Source organism: Falco rusticolus, chromosome 7 (genome assembly GCF_015220075.1).
Source record: "Falco rusticolus isolate bFalRus1 chromosome 7, bFalRus1.pri, whole genome shotgun sequence".
In the NCBI taxonomy this organism is placed as follows: domain Eukaryota; kingdom Metazoa; phylum Chordata; class Aves; order Falconiformes; family Falconidae; genus Falco; species Falco rusticolus.
The window spans coordinates 9,825,609-9,842,875 of NC_051193.1; the positions used below are offsets into that span (position 1 = coordinate 9,825,609).

Sequence of the window (17,267 nt, forward strand, 5' to 3'; positions counted from 1 at the left end):
ACCCCACCAGGGACACCGCTGTAGCAATGCATTAAAAAACAGCAGCTTTCTGCTGCATGCAAGGTGCTCTGCAATTTGCTCTAACAAGGCAGGTTTGAGAAAGGGCCTGAGTTGGTTTGGATTTGGTTTTAATTAAAAAAGGTGGGTTTGTTCATCTTTTTTTTTAAATGGGCTCAGGGTTGCCTCTTCAGCAAGGAGGCTGATCCTCCCCAACTCCCACTAACTTCCAGAGGAGTGGAGGGACTGGGGCACTTTGCAGGACAGGGCTGCGTGACGGCTCAGCCCCAGCTTTGAAGGATTTATGTCCCCCACCTCTTCTCTCTGGTCAGCCAAATGTCTCTGCATCCTCTTCAGCCGATCCCCAGGCCTGACCCGAATCTGCCTGAAGTGACACTTCCACCCACAGCCCATCCTCCCTCTGCTTCCCCTGAGCTGCTGCGAGGGTTGGGCTGGTTTCATGGGGCAGCCATGCACTGCCCATCCCCATCCTGGGCGGAGGGGAAGGAGGGGGAGATGGACATGTGGCAAAACCACATCATGTTCTCGGTGTTTCCTCAGCTGGTAAACCACCATGGAAACTGAGGAGGGAGCAGGATGCAAGGACACCTTGACAAGAAGCTTCTGGGTGAGTTTTGGCTATGGAGGACAGCTGAGGGGGTCGGTGGGCAGGGAGGAGAGCGTGGAAGGGAACAGGAATGATGCAAGGCTTGCCAAAAGTGGGTCCACAGGATAACCCCATTCCAGCTACCTGGCCCTGAAGGAAGGAGCACACCTCAGAGGTCCCGCAGCACTTCCCTCCCTTGCCCGGCCATGGGGGCTCTGTGGGGTGCTGCAGCTGGTTCCTCCCCAGGAGGCCATCTCCTCCTCTCACCCAGCTGGAAACCACACTGGGGAAGGAGCTTGGTTTTGAAAACAGAAAGGAGCGTCTTAATTCGCCATTGTTCAGCGGGTAATTGCTTCCTTTCTTTCCCTGCTCCTGGTAAAGCCAGGGGCAATTCCTCCTAGCTGGAGGCAGCCTCCTCCAGGCTTCTACTTAAAGTCCTTAAGAGAGACTTTCCAAAGAAATAATTGCTGCCTTTCTACTTCACAGTCTTAACGAATATCTTTCGACCTCATTTCAACACTTAGTGGGTTTTATTCAGGTGACGAAGGGATTGTCTTTTATTTTAGCTCCTGCAGTCTTTTCTCTTTTCTCCCTTTCTGATTCTTTTCCCTCTTTCAGTCCTCAAAAGGACATATATGTGTTAAGGTCAGTTCAGAACTATTCTTAGGATTCAGTGTTGTGCCACTGTGAAATTAATTACAGCAGTAATGTTTAAGTCTGAAAAATAAGGTGCTTTGAATCAAATGAAATAAGACTTTTAAGTAAGAAATATTAGTTTATCCCACAGTATATCCCTGCTTAATGCAGGCTAAAATTGAAATCCTAGCTCTTGAAGGATGAAATTGTCCATCATATTCTTTACTAAAACCTATAAACATCTCAGGAGGTGAAGAGGTCTCATCAGCTCAACACAGCCAGCATGTGACGGGAAAACTTCAGAGAAAAATGGATTTAATAAAGCAAATACAGTTTCAGTGGATGGTCTCACTACAGCAGTACTGACACATCTTTTTCATGCATGAAAGAACTGCACGTTTGTATTCAGTGAGGACTGCAAAAGTGAAGATCAAGGAATGTGTAGCCCTTATCTACCTATAAGGAGAAACCACAGGCAGTGGTGAGTTGTGAGGTAGGACTGGAGTCCATGACCAGAGCCAGCAAGAGGGGAGCTGAAGCCTCCTGTACTTCCAAGGAAATCTCTGCATTAGCACATTATATCTTTAGTCTCTTAGTCAGAGTATATGTTCAAGGTCTGGAATTTTCCCCAGGTTTCTCCTTTAGTCTCCGGGAGGCCAGGACTTTCTTCTTGCTGCAAACCACTGGATGATACCATTTGTTACAACACTTGCTCGCCTGGTGGGCTGTGAACCTGTGGGGTGCTCTGAAGGGAAAGGGCGGCTGAGTGACAGCTGCTCCCTGGGGAGAGAGAGGAGGAGGGAGAGATCTGGGGTGGGCTAAAACGAGAAGTCCAACAAGACGTACCATGTTGTTTTGCTGCACACGGACACACACGTTTTACCTGGTATCAAAATGCACAATTTGGATGGCTCCTTCACCAGAGGAAAGAGGTTGAATATGGAAATGAAACGATCACAAGGAGGCTTAAAAGAATAAGTGGACTGACAGTCTTCAGACAACTTGTTTTTAGGTCTATCTTGGCACATGATAAAGGACAGGCGTAGTGACACCTGACGTTTCAGATTTTTGGGAGAGCCCCACATGACATAAAGGTAAGAAAACACTGAAGACACGTATTCCATACAGTGTAAGTAACCTAAAATCACAGATGCACTGCAGACTGGAAGGGAGAGAGACCTGTTTGAGAGCTGACCCTTTACAACCATAACAATCCAGCAGACTGGCTGCCTCTCCCAGTTTTTTCCCAAAGCAGTCCTGAAGCCCGCGTGCTACGTGCTGCCATGGTGCAAGTGCTGAGCAAGAGCACCTGGGGCTTAGGAGCCTGTGAGTTGGCTAAAGCCCGCATGAAAAGCAGAAAAAATATCATGAGCATTCTCTATAGAGTTCCAAAAAGCATCCGAACTCTTTCCAGCCAATACACAAGTTCAGAGTCAAGCAAATATTTCCCAACACCTTAGTCTGTCACTTTGGTTTTGCCTCCTTATCAGCTGTGGATTGGCCACATTGCATTCCTTCTGCTCTCCAAAAGGCCAGGAATAAATCACACACAAATGGTTTGAATGCCTGAGACTTAAGCTCCTGCTTAAAGTTAAGCATGTGGTTAAATGATTTGCCGGAGCATTTTGCTGAATTAGGCCTAATGGGTTTGTCCCAGTGGAATAGTCAGATTTGTAGAAAAGCTACAAAAAAAAAACCCCAAAAGTTCTTAAATAAATCACATTATTTCAGAAGTTCAGAAAAGTATTATTTTTTATTTATTTATGCTGCAGGTATAGCTTTGCAGGGAGGGTGGTCTTATTTTATCAAATGAACTCATCTTTGTTACATATATGGACAATTGTTACCTGTGAATTGCCCCCCACCCTTTCTCTCCTCCCTCTCTAATACACAATCATAGATAGGCATTCTTCTGAGTGAATGTATTGGCAGAACAAAAGGTTCTTTGTGAACAACACATTTATTGTTCCAGTTTAAAAAATAAATATTTTTTAAAAACATTAAAATTGAGCCAGGGGGTTGGGGGGAGGGAATGTAAAGAAGGGATTTGTTTTCCTGCTATAACACCCTCTCAGATGAACATTATTGCTAAACAAAGACACATCAGAAGACACTTTTAATTAAATTGATTTATGGGAGAATTCAATGGATTTCTGCCAGTTTACACCAGCAGAGAATGTGACCCTAGGTGATTCTGTGTGGGGGAGATATTTGTACTTCTAAGTCAGGGACTTCAGGGGGGGATATATGAATTTTAGATAGTCAGTCTCTATTTGTGCTTATCATAGAGCAAAACCTTGAAGCATCTTTACAGGTTGATCGTAGATTGTCCTTATTTGAGATGATTCTTTCTTTAAACAGCAAGAACCTGATAAAAAGCCCAGACTTGTATATCTTTGGTTGATATGTGGATTTCATGGGGGCTGAGGGTGGGGAACTGTACCACTACTGGCCTGACAATTTTTCTGATTGCCATGTTGAGGAGACACCAGTCTGGAGATGCATGTGGAAGCTCTGCATAGGAATACCTCTGTATGCCTTCTCTTAGAAAATCAGATTCAGCTTTTGGAAAATTTCCTTTGGCTGAGCTTCCCTTCACATCTGGTAGCTTCTCTCACCCAGCCCTCTCCCCAGGACCCTCCTGCTTTTTCAAAAGAATAAGGGCGTATAATCCTCAGCAACCCCTCCCTCCTCCCCACTTCAAGCCACTTTAGAAACCTCTGCCAAGAGCCTGTCTCTCTGGTACCGCAGCCAGCTAGCAACAGACTGCGGGTGAGACCAGATGTCCTCTCATCTTTATCTGTACATCTGCAGGCTGCAAGTCCTGGAAGCTCCTCTTCTTTGTGCCACCGTGAGAGAGATACACATCTCAGCCCGGGCCTATGCCCTGAGAAAAATGACATGAAAATGCAACCTGCCAGCACTGACTGGACTGACTGGTTAAGTCAATGCAGAAATTGGAAGAGTGATTGCAGAAGGTCACATCAGCTAGGCCAAAGGCCAGGTGATGTCTTGAGGAGTGGGTATTTTCCAGCAGCTGCCTCCCTTTCCTGCCGGTAGTCCTGTCTGGCTTCTTCAGGAGAACATGAAATAATTCCCTGCTGCTCTCCATCCACTGGCAGTCACCCAAGAGCATGACACAGGTTTTAAGCAGGTACCTTCATCCATTCCAGTTTCCAGAACTTCTCACGTGTAGGATGCTGCCCATGATTTGTGCCAGTGTCTATTGCTGTACAGGAGGTTTTTTACATGGCCAGTTAAAAAACTTAGGCTAAGGGCATGCCTCTCTTTCCGTAACCGTACAGAAAGTTTGAACACATAGTGCCTCAGCATGAGGAACATCTTCACAGTCTTCTTTCCTGTAGAGATCTGATTTTGATAGGAAATAGTAGTCATTGGGAAAAAATACCTTTAAACCAACAGCATCTTCCTCAGACAGCTAGAAGTGCCTTTAAGTTTGCTGCAGATTTATGTATCAGTTTATTACTACCAGTAATACAAACCATTCTTCCATTAACAAGAGCCCATCCATCATTCTAGGCACCTTTTCACCATATTAAAATTGACAAGCCAACACCTATCCCTACTGTAACAGTGGGCTGCTCGTATGCTCATAAAGTAAAAAACACACAGGCTTTCTCCTTCTTACCATCAGCCTCCTTTCTCCCCTCTCCTAAAATTTCCCTTTCCCTCATGCCTGGGAAAAAAGCTGGATCTGTGCATCACAAATACCGTTCCAGCAAAACATCCAAACAGCCCACGGGAAGAGGCCCAGGACACTCTTCTCCTTGCTGCAGCCAGGGTCTCATTAAAGGGTGGAAAAGAAGACCTGAAACCTTACTCGGTTGCTACATGAGATCTGCGTATCACAAAGCAGAGCATGCTGCGGTCTTCACTGTTGTCACAAAATCCCAGGGCCTCCTCCGCACCTTCTTTTGGCACCAGCCAAAGCATGCATGCACCAGTCCAGGAGGAAGAAGACAACACTGGATAAGGTCTCTCTCTGCAAGTGAAGGTCTCTCCTTTCTTAGTTGGTGTTTCTTCACTCCGTTGTCCAGTTAAAGTGTCTCATCCACACAAAGAGGCAGCCTCCCTATTTTGTTGGAGTCTTTCCCAGCACGTTGGCTGCAATTTTCTGCTCTGTTTTTGTTCCCTTGTTTTGAACCGATGACATGCTGCGCTGGTCTTCATCAGATACAACTTATGTTGCCCTGTTTGATGGGGGTCTGAAACACAGAGTCCTTCGCCTCGCTGAAGCTAAAAGACCTCACAAGATCTCAACACACACTCACTACAAGTTATGTGTCTTGGTCAGAGTCCTGTCAGTGAGGCAGAAAAGAAAACATCAAGGAGAAAAGTATAACTGCATCCAGGACGTATACATATTACATGTATTTATTTATTTATTTGTCTATTTATTTATGTATATGGAGTATGCAGCAGCCAAAGGACTGTTCTGCCTAGGCAAAAACCTCCTCTGGCCCATCTTATTCCAGGTCTGGAATCTAGAGCCCAGCTGCCTTTCAAGATGTCCATGCAAGGCTGCAGGTGCTGGGATGGGGGTTTGGTAGATGCCCTCTTCTCCCGGACAAGCTTGGAGGGGTCATGGAGCAGTGGGAAACACTTCTCCCTAGATAAGGCACTGTATCAAGCTCTGAGGGGTTCTCCAGTGCCCCTACTTGCATGGGTCTTCCTAAACTACCCACTGAGCGTACTCTGCTGCCTTGCATGCCCCTAAGAGTTTCAAGGAAAATTGGTATTTTTGTTCATTTCCAGCCCAGGAAAGTTTGGTGCTAAGCAGCGCTGGCATTGTCTTGAACACTGTTCATTCTCCACCCCAGACACTTTTGCATTTCCACATTTCTTCCTAAAAGGTGATGCATAAAGATGATTTAGAGGTGATTTTTACTGAAAATATCCAAAAAGTATGAGGCATTGCTTTTGCTGAACCAAATCAGATTTAAATTATACAGAAAGAAGTTATCAATTCCATTCTTGTGAAGTGCTTAAAGATCACATCTCTCCTGAAAATAAGATTCAGCCTTACTCTGAGCCTTACAAGTTATTTAGTAATTTTCCTTTTTTTTTTTCTTAAGAGCACAATAAATAACTTAGTTTTTTACAACTGAGTGCTGTAAAAGTTTTAAAACAAAAAGGTTTTTTTGAAATGAAACAGCAGAACATGAAACTCCAAACCCACTTAAATACTGAGTTATGCAATACTGCTGGAACCTCCTTCCTCTGTTTCTTCTAAAGAAGCGTTCAGTGAACTGGGCACAGTCCTGGGGCACGCTGAGCCTGGGGCAGAAGTGCACTCTCCAGCCAGAGCTTTGCCAGGGGACACTTCAGTCACAGCGTTTCAATCATCTTCACTTGCCAGTAACACCACTCTAATTGTCTTTTACACTTACATGCCCAGGCCCTTCATCTCCCAGGACCCGGGAGTATTTTTGAGATTGTGAGTAAAGAGATAAGCGCACCCTCCCCCGCTGGAAGCAAGGCTCTCTGCCCTGCATTTCTGCAGCTCATTAAAAGCTGTCAGCACTGCACAGCCCTCCCGACGGGGCACGGGAGATGAGGGGCAATGTGAAGCTGAGACCACAGATAGCATTTGCAGAGGAACAGCGTAGTACTTAGTATGGATGCTATGAAACCTCGGAGAAAGCAGAACCATTCAAGCAGAAGAAAAATTAACCAAGGCCTCTAACTTAAAAAACAAGCTGTAGGTTAAAAAAGAGTTAAAGTATATGAATTTTCGTTTGGAGCAAATGATGTTCTTGGAATATATGAAACATCTATTACCAGACATCAATTTCTACCATATGGCATATGCATTACTTTCCCTTCTAAACACACTTGCAGTTGCAGGCTCATGCCTTGCGTTCAGCTATCGTATTGTGACAGAACAGTTGACTTTGATGAAATGCATCAGTCTGGCAAGTTGAAGGTGTTAGGACAGTGGTACAGAAGTTCACTGAGACTCTGTTCTTGTTAAGCCTGTGTCTAAGTACAACATCATGCAGCCTGCAGTATATCTGAGAGGACTGAACATCTTCAGCCAAATTATCACTAGGATTAGGCAAACGAATTCAGCTCAAATAAGTTCTTCAAATCTTTTCTAAAGCTCCAAGCAAGTTTCCAATGAGGATTTATTTTGGCAGATCTCAGTCTCTTCTATCTCATGATCCTGTGTTGCAATGGAAAAGAAAGACTTCAAGACTTTTTCCTGGCAGTTAAAATAAGAGGGAGGCCTCTTGAATTCATTTGCAATTTACAGGTTGAAAACATCTGATCTGTATGATCCAGTTGTTTTGCATTTCTTAGCCTCAACAAGAAAATGCCTTGCAATATTTTCAGTGCAGCTGGAAGCAAAGATTGGTGGATTTTGCATCTTAAGATACATCTATTTGAACCTCTTTGAAGGAATAAAATTCAGAGTAGAAGTGAAGCAGAGTGCAAGTCAACAGAATTTCTGGACGATAAAGATCCAGCTCTGAGCAGGTGTTTTTGCTAAGTGAAAATACCCATCCGGATGTTACTCTTCGTGACTCGGGTTGGCCCAAATTTGCAGGAAAAATCTGTCACATTGTTCCCTGGATTATGCCTCCAAACCTGCTAAGTGCCTATCCCTCATTAGTATGATCAGTCCTGCCTAGAACCCCTGTTACACTGAGATCAGATTCACAGTTTTGGTGTGACCTCCTGAGGTTTGATTTCCTTCCTCCCTGACAGCAAGATCATAATTATTGAGGTATTAGCTGACATGCGCTGACTGATTAAATGAAAAATAAATACTAATTGCAGACATATTAAAAAGGAGAGACCGTTATCTGACTCTAGGTCAGATGTAAGCAAAGATCTGCTCGTAGTTAAAGAAAAACCCCAGCTTGGTGATGAGTTTGATGGGGCACCTTGTCCTTGGTAACAGCGCAAGCCTGTAATCAAGGGCAGCCTGAAATCTGGGGGATGGCACAGGTCTAAAAGGGTCCTGTCTCTGTGGGGCAATGCACCAAACACACACACGCTTACTGTACAGCACAGCTGCATGAACTGCTTAAGTCCAAGATGACATGAAACAAGTCCTCTGCTGCTCAACCCACCACATGCCACATCCCTCACGTACCAATACCAGGTCTATAAAGCCAACATTTGCCCTTCAAGCTCTGCCCCTGTACCAGAGTGGGCCCAGCATGAAAGCTGCAAACATAATTTTATGTCACTTTTTAGACCTGTTTCCTCATCTCAAGTCTTGCTGTATCCCTGTGACATTTTCCATGTAAATGTCAAGAGGTTCCAATCAGGAATGAAAAAAATCCTAGCACCTCTGACAGCTTGCATCTGGGTTTGGTTCATTTTTTTTCCCGAAGATTTTTCTTGTCTTTCAGTACGGAGTTCAAGCCCATGTTCCCTTTTCCCGAAAACTGATCCAGCCACTTACGGGATTCTCAGTGAGATCATTCAGGAAATATTTCCAGTTGGAGGTCTTTGCTTGGGGAATTTTTTTTATTTATTTTGTCCTGTGCTTGGCATCAGTTACAGGTGCTTTTCCTATTTTGGATGGAAAGGATATTAAGCAGTATTCCTAAAGGTCCTTTTGGCCTTTTTTTTTTTTTATTTGCCAAAAAAGCTTTTGATGGAACATCCTCCCCTGGCCCCCAGTCTGACAGGATTCCCTGACCTGCATAACGCTGTCCAGATTGAAGCATGAGAAACATTTCGAAAATGAACTATGCTGAAGTCTGGGAGTTATTAGCTGCCAAGAAATCCCAAAAGCTTTTAAACCTTGTTTGCAGCTGCAGAGTAGGAAACCTAGGTGTTATTCATAGAGGAATTCAACAGGAACTGTAAATTCAAGGCAACTCACTGCTAAAATACAAAGGTAAAGAACTAAAACAGACTTTAGAAAAGAGCAACCCAAGCCATTACCATGCCAAAGTGAGTGATTGAAAAGGAAGTCTGAAAAATTTCAGTATGCCTAGCTGGGATATAAAACTCAGGCTGAGGTAAAGCAACACATTCTCTAAGATCATCTCTCCTCTGCAGTCAGTCGCAGATCAGGGCTGAAGGAGGAGGCTGAAGAGCTTGTTAGCACTCCAGCATGGGAGATTTTCATTAGGCACCTGGCACGGGGGAAGCGGGGGAGGCTCTGGGCAAAAACCAGACTCAATTGATCAATAAAGGTCCTTGTCAAGGAACCAAACACTTCCCCAGTCCCAGTCACCAGACTTCATGTGCTATAACATCGCAAAACTGCCCCTTCCCAGGCAAAGAGAGGAAATGAGGGTGAATACTGGGTGGCTTCCCAACTAAGCTGGGTTTCCCAAGAGTGCTGGTGCACAATCAAAAGTCATAGGATTACGTTGGCTTGATGGATGTTGCTCATCAGCCACGCGATGGCCATCACCTGGGTGTGTTGTCCCGGCCCTGGCTGTGAGGACGGGCACAAGTGCCATACTGCGGGCGAGCGATTTTCATTTCACAAGGAGCAGGTGTACGGCAAACTACAGCAGGTCAGCTTTCCTTTTCCAATGCAAGCCCCGTGCCCCTGCCCACTGAAAAGCACGTGTGACCCTCTTTCTCTGCTCTCCTGCACACAGAACAGCTAGCAGCCCCAGCCAGCGAGGTAATAAACTGCGAACACCTTTTAGGGAATGATCTCATCCTGAACAAAAGTTAAATAAAATAACTTGATAAATCCCCATTCCCCCGTGTGCACGAGCACACAAAGAAATAGAGTGCTCCTGCATGCTGAAGTGAGCAGCTGCTTCAATTTTCTAGGCATCTTTAGGGGAAGAGAAGCTTGATTTTCACATAGTTCCATAAGTGCAACCTCTGAAAAATCAGGTCCCGTCAACTTGCCTTATGTTCAATCCCTTCAGCAGAAGCATCCCGAATGAACTTGTCACTTGTCACCATCTTTTCCAAGGACTCCAGAAGGAGAGGCGAGACTCTCAAGGCAGGAGGATACTTTTGCACACCTGGCTTGTACTACTTTAAGGAAAATTACTCTCAAGAGCTAATTAAAATGCATGATTTCCCCCCTCTAGCTGTATAGATTAATCTATTTCATTTTCAAAATCTCATTTTTTCCCATCACTTCAAGTATTCAGAAGAGATTACATTATTACAATCACAACTTGGCCTCAGTCCCAGAACACAGAGATGAAGAGAGAAAAGGCTTTTGTTGAGCGCGCACACACACGCACACTTACACACACACGCCCCCCAAGCAGTCAGTGGAAGCGGTTGGTGCTTCAGACAAAATGAAAGCACATTAATCAGCTAATGGGGGGGATGGATATCTAAATTCTTATGACAGAAGCCACAAAAGGGAAAGATTTTAGTGGAATGTAGACTCAATACAAGGCAAAAAGACCAGGGAATCTGATGGAAAACTATAAATGGCAATTTTTTTAATTTATTTTTTTTAAAAACCAAGGGAAAGCACAGAGACAACGAAATGGAAGGGGTAATTTTTAACAGGGCTCAGAAGTGCCACTGGGCAGTTCAGGACAATATCACATCCAGGGGAAATCAAGAGCCCTTGGCCAGCCAGATCTTTCAGACAATCTGAAGCCCAAAGAGGTTAAAAAACTACTACTATAGTAGCTGTATAAAGCAATTCTACGGCAACAAAAGAGTTGAGAGAGAAAAAAAATGTGAGAAAAACTGCATCATATGTTAAGATGCTTCATTAGAGTGCAGCTACTCAGACTTCCCCTGGAAGAAACAAATCCCTTGAGGTGAAGGGACCAGATTTTGTGTCAGTTATGCCAAAGTACTTTCTTCAAAATTAATGTAAGCACTGGGAAGTTCACACAGTTAAACGAGAGCAGAACTGCTGTCCCTACAGGACGCCTCCTCCCAGCGCTGCCATCCCCCCTCCGCTGCAGATGTTTGGGGAGGGGGAGAGGCTTAGGCTGTGGTTCCATGTCTATTAATATCACATCAGTTGTATCCCAGATTTCGTGGCAGGACAGATTTGATCTGGATCAAGCACAAACACATTTTTGTTGAATTAGCCTAAGCACATGATATGATGTGCTCCAGTTTTAGATTAGTTGCCCATATTATGTCAGCCTGAAGATGACAGACAGTACTAGACTTGGCATAAAGGTTGCCAGGATAAAGTTATGTCACCAAAACAGCTGGATGCATTTGAAACACCTTGTAAATTTGTACCAGATCAGGACTTTGCATCACAGGGATCAAGCTCTTTTGATCCACTGGTGTGCACCTTAAGTCCAGATGCATCAGCTTGTGAAAGCAGACTAAACCCTAAACCCATGTGTGCAAGATAGTCACCATTCTCAAAATCCCAGTATCCAGAAGCTAAGAAAATAAGTTAGGGTTAGATCTAAGTTTTATAAGAGTCTTCCTTTTTCTTGCTGACTCAGGGGCTGATCACCTGCTGGCCCAGGTTAAGGCAGGGATGCTGGTGCTTGAGACATCACTGTAGCCTGACACCACAGCTCCCCACCAGCCTTCAGCTGAAGGGCTGTTTCAGGGTGGGGGCAGCATCTCAGAGCAGCAAAAACAAATTTAATTTTTATATTTCGTAGAAAGGGTTTGGGTTTTTAAATTATATATTTAGTGAAAACACAAATAATTCATGAGTGTTTTCAAATACATGAATAATTCAAGCTGGAACTGAAATAGCTAAATCATCAGGGCCGTCATCCTCATAGAGACATCTAGGATAGGTTATTTCAAGTACATTTCACTGCAGACTGGCACGTGCACAAATTCACTAATAAGCAGCTGCATCCATGCCTTTTAGCCTCCACAAAACCCAGCTAGTCACAATATCCCAGACTCGGGACGCCAGCCCTATAGCTGAGATGCATCTGAGCCCTAATTGAGCCATGGGTTTAAGAGTAGGGACAGAACCAGTCTGAAATCCCATTTTATAGCTCCTCAAACCACATCTGAACCATGTGGTACATGTGTGGCATTCAAGAACAAATTATCTGAACACCATACAAATGTTCACTAATAGCTAACTCCGAACTCTAGCAACCAGCATTCTTGCTTGCATATTTGTGGCTGACATTGTGCAGGCTGTGAGGCATGTATATTTGTTAATTTGAATTCTGTGTATTTTGTGGGCAATGAGGGTGTAATACTGAAACCATAAGTTCATTGTGAAAAAGTTTGCACTTTTATATGTGTGTATATATATATATATATGGAAACCTGGAATGAGCTGGACAGTCAGATACATTAGCAGGAATTCTCAGAACAAGAAAAGCTCAGCTTTTTAAGTACCTTTTAATGGCAGTTTCCTTTAGCTTTACACCAATAGATTCTACTTTTTTGGGTTTTAAACTAATTCTCTAATTTTTTTTTTTTTCAAAATATACTTTTAACTTCCAGTTGCATTTTTATTAAAAACTGCATTTTACTTTTCATTTACTCTATTCCATCCAACAGCATTACTTACGGCCACTCCTGATTTACTGATATAAACTGAAATCCTACGAATATTTTGTCAGGTAATCAAGGACATGTTTAGCCTCCTGAAAGAGCAGTAGTTAATCATTTAGGTTTTAAGCACAAAAAGTCTGCCAAAAACCAGCCTCTGCTTTGACATTTTACTTATTACTAATTTGATGCATAATGCCAAAACTGTATTCCAGTGGATGCATCATCCTACTTCCAGCCTCCCCCTTGCTCTGGTCTTTACGCCATGCCTGGTCAGCCTCGTGCCAGGAAGAAATTCAAAACTCAAACCCAGAGAACTGCAAATTCAGCATCAGCTTAAAAGCTAGTAGCTGTTGTCACCTCAGGCTCTGCAAACACTAACCCCAGAGGGAAACCAGCCAAATCTCACCAAGAGCTCTGTGCAGGGACACGGTGTTTGCTGACCCAAAGAGCTCAGCCAGGACCAAGATGCTGTCAGCCACCACGGCACACAGAACCAATGGAGAGAGTCTCAGTTTAGGAAAATGATGTTGAGCACTCCCGGCCATCAGCATTTTGATAAAGGACAGTGGCCAGCTTACTGAAGTCTTGGTGCATCACCTTCAAGGCACCCTTGTCCCTTGGCCACCCCTCGAATCCTGGGGTCAGCGCTGGGCCCCTCACTGCAGGGTGGACATTGAGGGGCTGCAGCGTGTCCAGAGCCGGGCAGGGGCTGGGGAAGGGGCTGGGGCACAAGAACCATGGGGAGCGGCTGGGGGGGCTGGGGGGGGTTCAGCCTGGAGAGGAGGGGGCTCAGGGGGGACCTTATCGCTCCCCACAGCTGCTGCAAGGGGCTGCAGCGAGGGGGGTCAGTCTCTTCTCCCAGGTCACAAGCAACAGGACAAAAGGAAATGGCCTCAAGCAGCACCAAGGGAGGTTTAGATTGATTATTAGGAATTTTTTTTCACCAAAAGGGCTGTCAAGCACTGGAGCAAGTTACCCAGGGAGGCAGTGGAATCACAATCCCTGGAGGTGTTTAAAAAATGCATAGATGTGGTGCTTAGGGACACAGTTTAGTGGTGGACTTGGCAGTGCTGGGTTAACGGTTGGACTTGATCATCTCCAAGGTCTTTTCCAACCTAAATTATTCCATGACTCTATGAATGAGGACACGGTCCCTCTTCACTCCCAGCACAGGGTGACCTTGGTGCACCCGATTGGCAGCACTGTCCCACCACCCCTGTGGCTACAGCCAGAGCCCAGGACAATCTGCGTGGAGGACATGTAACTTTTATAAAGCAATATTTAAGTAAATAGCTGTCCTATATCCCCTCTTGTGCCCCACCGCAGAGGAAAGCAGTCTGGGATGGGTTAAACAGCTATTCTGTGGCCAGAGATGACACTGACAGAAAGAAAAACTTTTTGGAAGGAAGCTGTAAGTGTAACATTTCAATAAGAGGAAATGATGGAGCTATGTTATCGTATTGGCTTACGTAGTTACATCTGATAGCATTTTACATTCTCTGCTTATCACCCCAGCTATAGCTCTGATTTGGAAAAACTTGGGGTTCAGAACAACCAACAGAAAAATGCTATGTGGTAAATGTTAACACCAAGTGTGCTAGAGCCACGTCTTCTCTAACCCTCTGATCTTGGGAAATATAATGGCTCATTCATTCTCTCTCTCTCTCTTTTTTTCCCTCCCCAGTTTTGTAGGAATTCTGCCATTGTAACAAGCCTTTGACCTAATCTCCGTTTCTTCTAATACTGCCTGACATCTTCCCATCATATGCTAACAGTGTGTGTCTTCAGTGAAAAGCAAACCGTTGCTGGTGCTCTCAGGCCCTAAAGAAAAGCAACATGGAAGAAGAAAGAAAGAGAAACCTCGACCTTGCTGGTTCTTCCCAGCGATCTGTTGCTCCAGCAACTGAAAGTCAAACAATGATGTCAAGAAGAAGGAGCTGGCCACTTCAAACCCTGCGTCCAGTTGCCACAGCAACTAGGTTTTAAAGTAAGTGATGCAGTGAGTTTTTCTTTTCTCAGTAATAAAAAAAAATACGAGAGAGTAAATGAGGGCAAAGGATGTTTACCTGGGGCTGGGGGCGTTAGTTTAGGGGACCGTTCTGTAGCACCCTGCCAAAGGGCCGGGGCAGGGAGGCGGTTGATGCTGTTCCCTCCCAGTGGAGCAGAGCAGCTGCTTGGAAGTGAATAGCTTTGCTCTTCCTTTCACCAAAGGAAATGCCAGAGAAGCAAACTCTGCTGCCAGATGCCACATGGACACCAAATGTTCCTCACTGGCTCACACCAGCCCGCGCTGCCGAGGCACCGAGGGGAGGGCTCACTGTCTCGCTTTCATCCCTCCTGACCTGAGCTCCCTCAGCTGTTGCAGACCCATCTGTCCCACCAGCGGCTGGCCGCACTGGGCAGCTTACAAGCTTCAAACGAGGAGGACAGGTGCTGGGGGGCACGGGGGGGCCCTTCGGCCACCCCTGAGCAGCAGCTCTTTTCCAGCCCCCGCTCCCCTCCGGCCCTTTCCCCAGCCTCCTGGATAGCTCTTTTGTTTGGGACTGTCAGTTTGTGGCTTCTCAAGAACTGAAATCTGTGGCAAAAAGGCATGGCTTTGCAATTTCACTCCAAATAAAAAATCCTCCCCAGCCTTCCCCATCTAAAGGGCTAAGAGGAGAGCTGGGAGGAGAGCTGTTTGTGTTGCTGGGGGAGCAAGACCTGTCCCCTGTTGGAGGTTACCGCCAACGCTTTGGTTGATCAGACAGCTTACTCATGTGGCTTCTTTGTACTTGGAACACGTTGCTTCCCACAGGAGCCTTCCACGTGGAGCTGGTGCCAAACGGAGCTGGGACATGAGAAGCAACCTTAGTCCATGGTCCCTTCTTGGAAAGATCTCGCTAAACCAACCAGCCTCACTGCAGACCTCCTAAGGAGCCGCTTATCCCGGCATGCCTGCAAGGAACGACGTGATTAACTCTTCCACTGATTCATTCTTATCCATTTATCTAATACAAACCATTTCTTACTCCATTAGGCCCTTGCCCTCACTGAGTAATCCCCAGTTGTATCATGCTTTGGAATTAGTCTGTAAGGTCCTCAGGGCAGGGATCATGCCTTGGAAGGTGCCTCACAGACTTTAGGCCATTGCTAAATTAATAAGAATGTAATAAAAGTATTAGAGAGCTCTACCAAGGGAGGCATTGTTATGCCCCAGAGGCAGCATATCTGGTTAACAACCCTGAAAAGAAATGCCAACAACATTAGCCTCTGCCCCTACATCCCTCTGCCTAATGTAAAATTAAATAGCTACAAATTACCTATCTATTTTTCTATCTGCCTAGGCAATTAGCCCACGCTCATTACTGGACATATGGGGATACATCCAAGCATGCAGGCACTCATCGAGACGGGAGGCGCAACACACAACATGGCACGAGTGGATTCTCCCAGGCCTCTGCCCCACTGTAAAATATACCATCAAACCCACAATACACTGGACCATCAGTGGAGGTCAGAAAAAACCTGCAAAATCCAGCAAGAAAGGTGCCCAAAGAGTGAACCAAGAGCCAATGGTGGCAAACAGGCTGTGGAAGTGCCATCAAGAGTGCAGGACAGAGAGGAGCAGCCCGGGATGTTTATTCATATGGGAAAGACAAACACCAAACTATAAGCAAATGTGGCTCAGTGCATTTATGTGCAATTAAAGCTCGTGCATGCATCTCCATGAATATGAGGTGCACCCTACTGATTAGCGAGCCTGTCGCCAATGGTGCATCGTGGAGAATAAATCCACAGAATTCCAGCAATGGGACATCTAAGCATCAAGTCAAATATCCTGGAAGAAAATTCAGCCCGAGGTTCTCTGGTCAGCAACAGTGAACAGGACCCCCCTTATGCTCTGGCACAGATGTGGGTTGATTTGGCCACGGTGGCAGCAGCCCCCCACACCATCACTGCATTAAGGGAAGAATGCTGTCTCAAATGCACTTTAATCCAGTTAAGTTCAAGCCCTCCGTTTTGCAGTTTGACAGTAATGCTATATTTTTATTCAGCACAGGATCAGAGGTCTGATGAAACCTCATGTTGCCAACATAAAAGTGGAAGGAGCTTTAGCTAATCCCAAGGAAAATGAAGTCTACTTCTTTTTCCCCGCACCCCTCCTGAAAAGAAAGAAAATGCAAACCCCACATTTGACTCTCTTGGAAGAGAAAATTCCCTGCTGTCCTCAGATGGTTAAAACATGCAGCTTTAGTGGGCTGCATAAGGAATAGTAATTACATACCCTTCACCTCTTGCCAGCTTGGTGGGGTTTTTTTGGTGAGGGTTTGTTCTACATCTTTCAGCTGGTTTGGATTTTTTTTTTCCAGTCTTTCTTCTGGGGGAAACAATCTCACCCTCCATGAGAAAAGGGCGGTTCAGGGGGAAGAAAACAGAAGGGAGTTCACAGTCTGCTTCCATGTCACATAAAAAAAAAAAAAAAAAAAAAAAAAAAAAAAAAAAAAAAAGAGAGAGAGAGAGACGGAGAGAAAGGCCAGGTCTGCAGTGGAGTTAGCCTGGCTGCACTAAAGGAGCAGGTGTTGTGCTGTGTTAATTTATCTGGGAGGAGACCTGAGCAAAT

General features: G+C 45.1%; 1 long non-coding RNA gene across 2 annotated transcripts; it reads left to right on the plus strand.

The window, feature by feature from the left end:
* Nucleotides 1-474: 474 nt before the first annotated feature.
* On the plus strand, nt 475-17,040 carry LOC119151374. Of its 2 annotated transcripts, none has more exons than XR_005105398.1 (3): nt 475-625; nt 14,443-14,654; nt 15,991-17,040. It is a non-coding gene; the product is annotated as an uncharacterized LOC119151374 (long non-coding RNA). The 2 variants fall into 2 exon arrangements; XR_005105397.1 differs by lacking the exon at nt 15,991-17,040 and adding an exon at nt 15,462-15,968.
* The last annotated feature ends 227 nt before the right edge of the window (nt 17,041-17,267 follow it).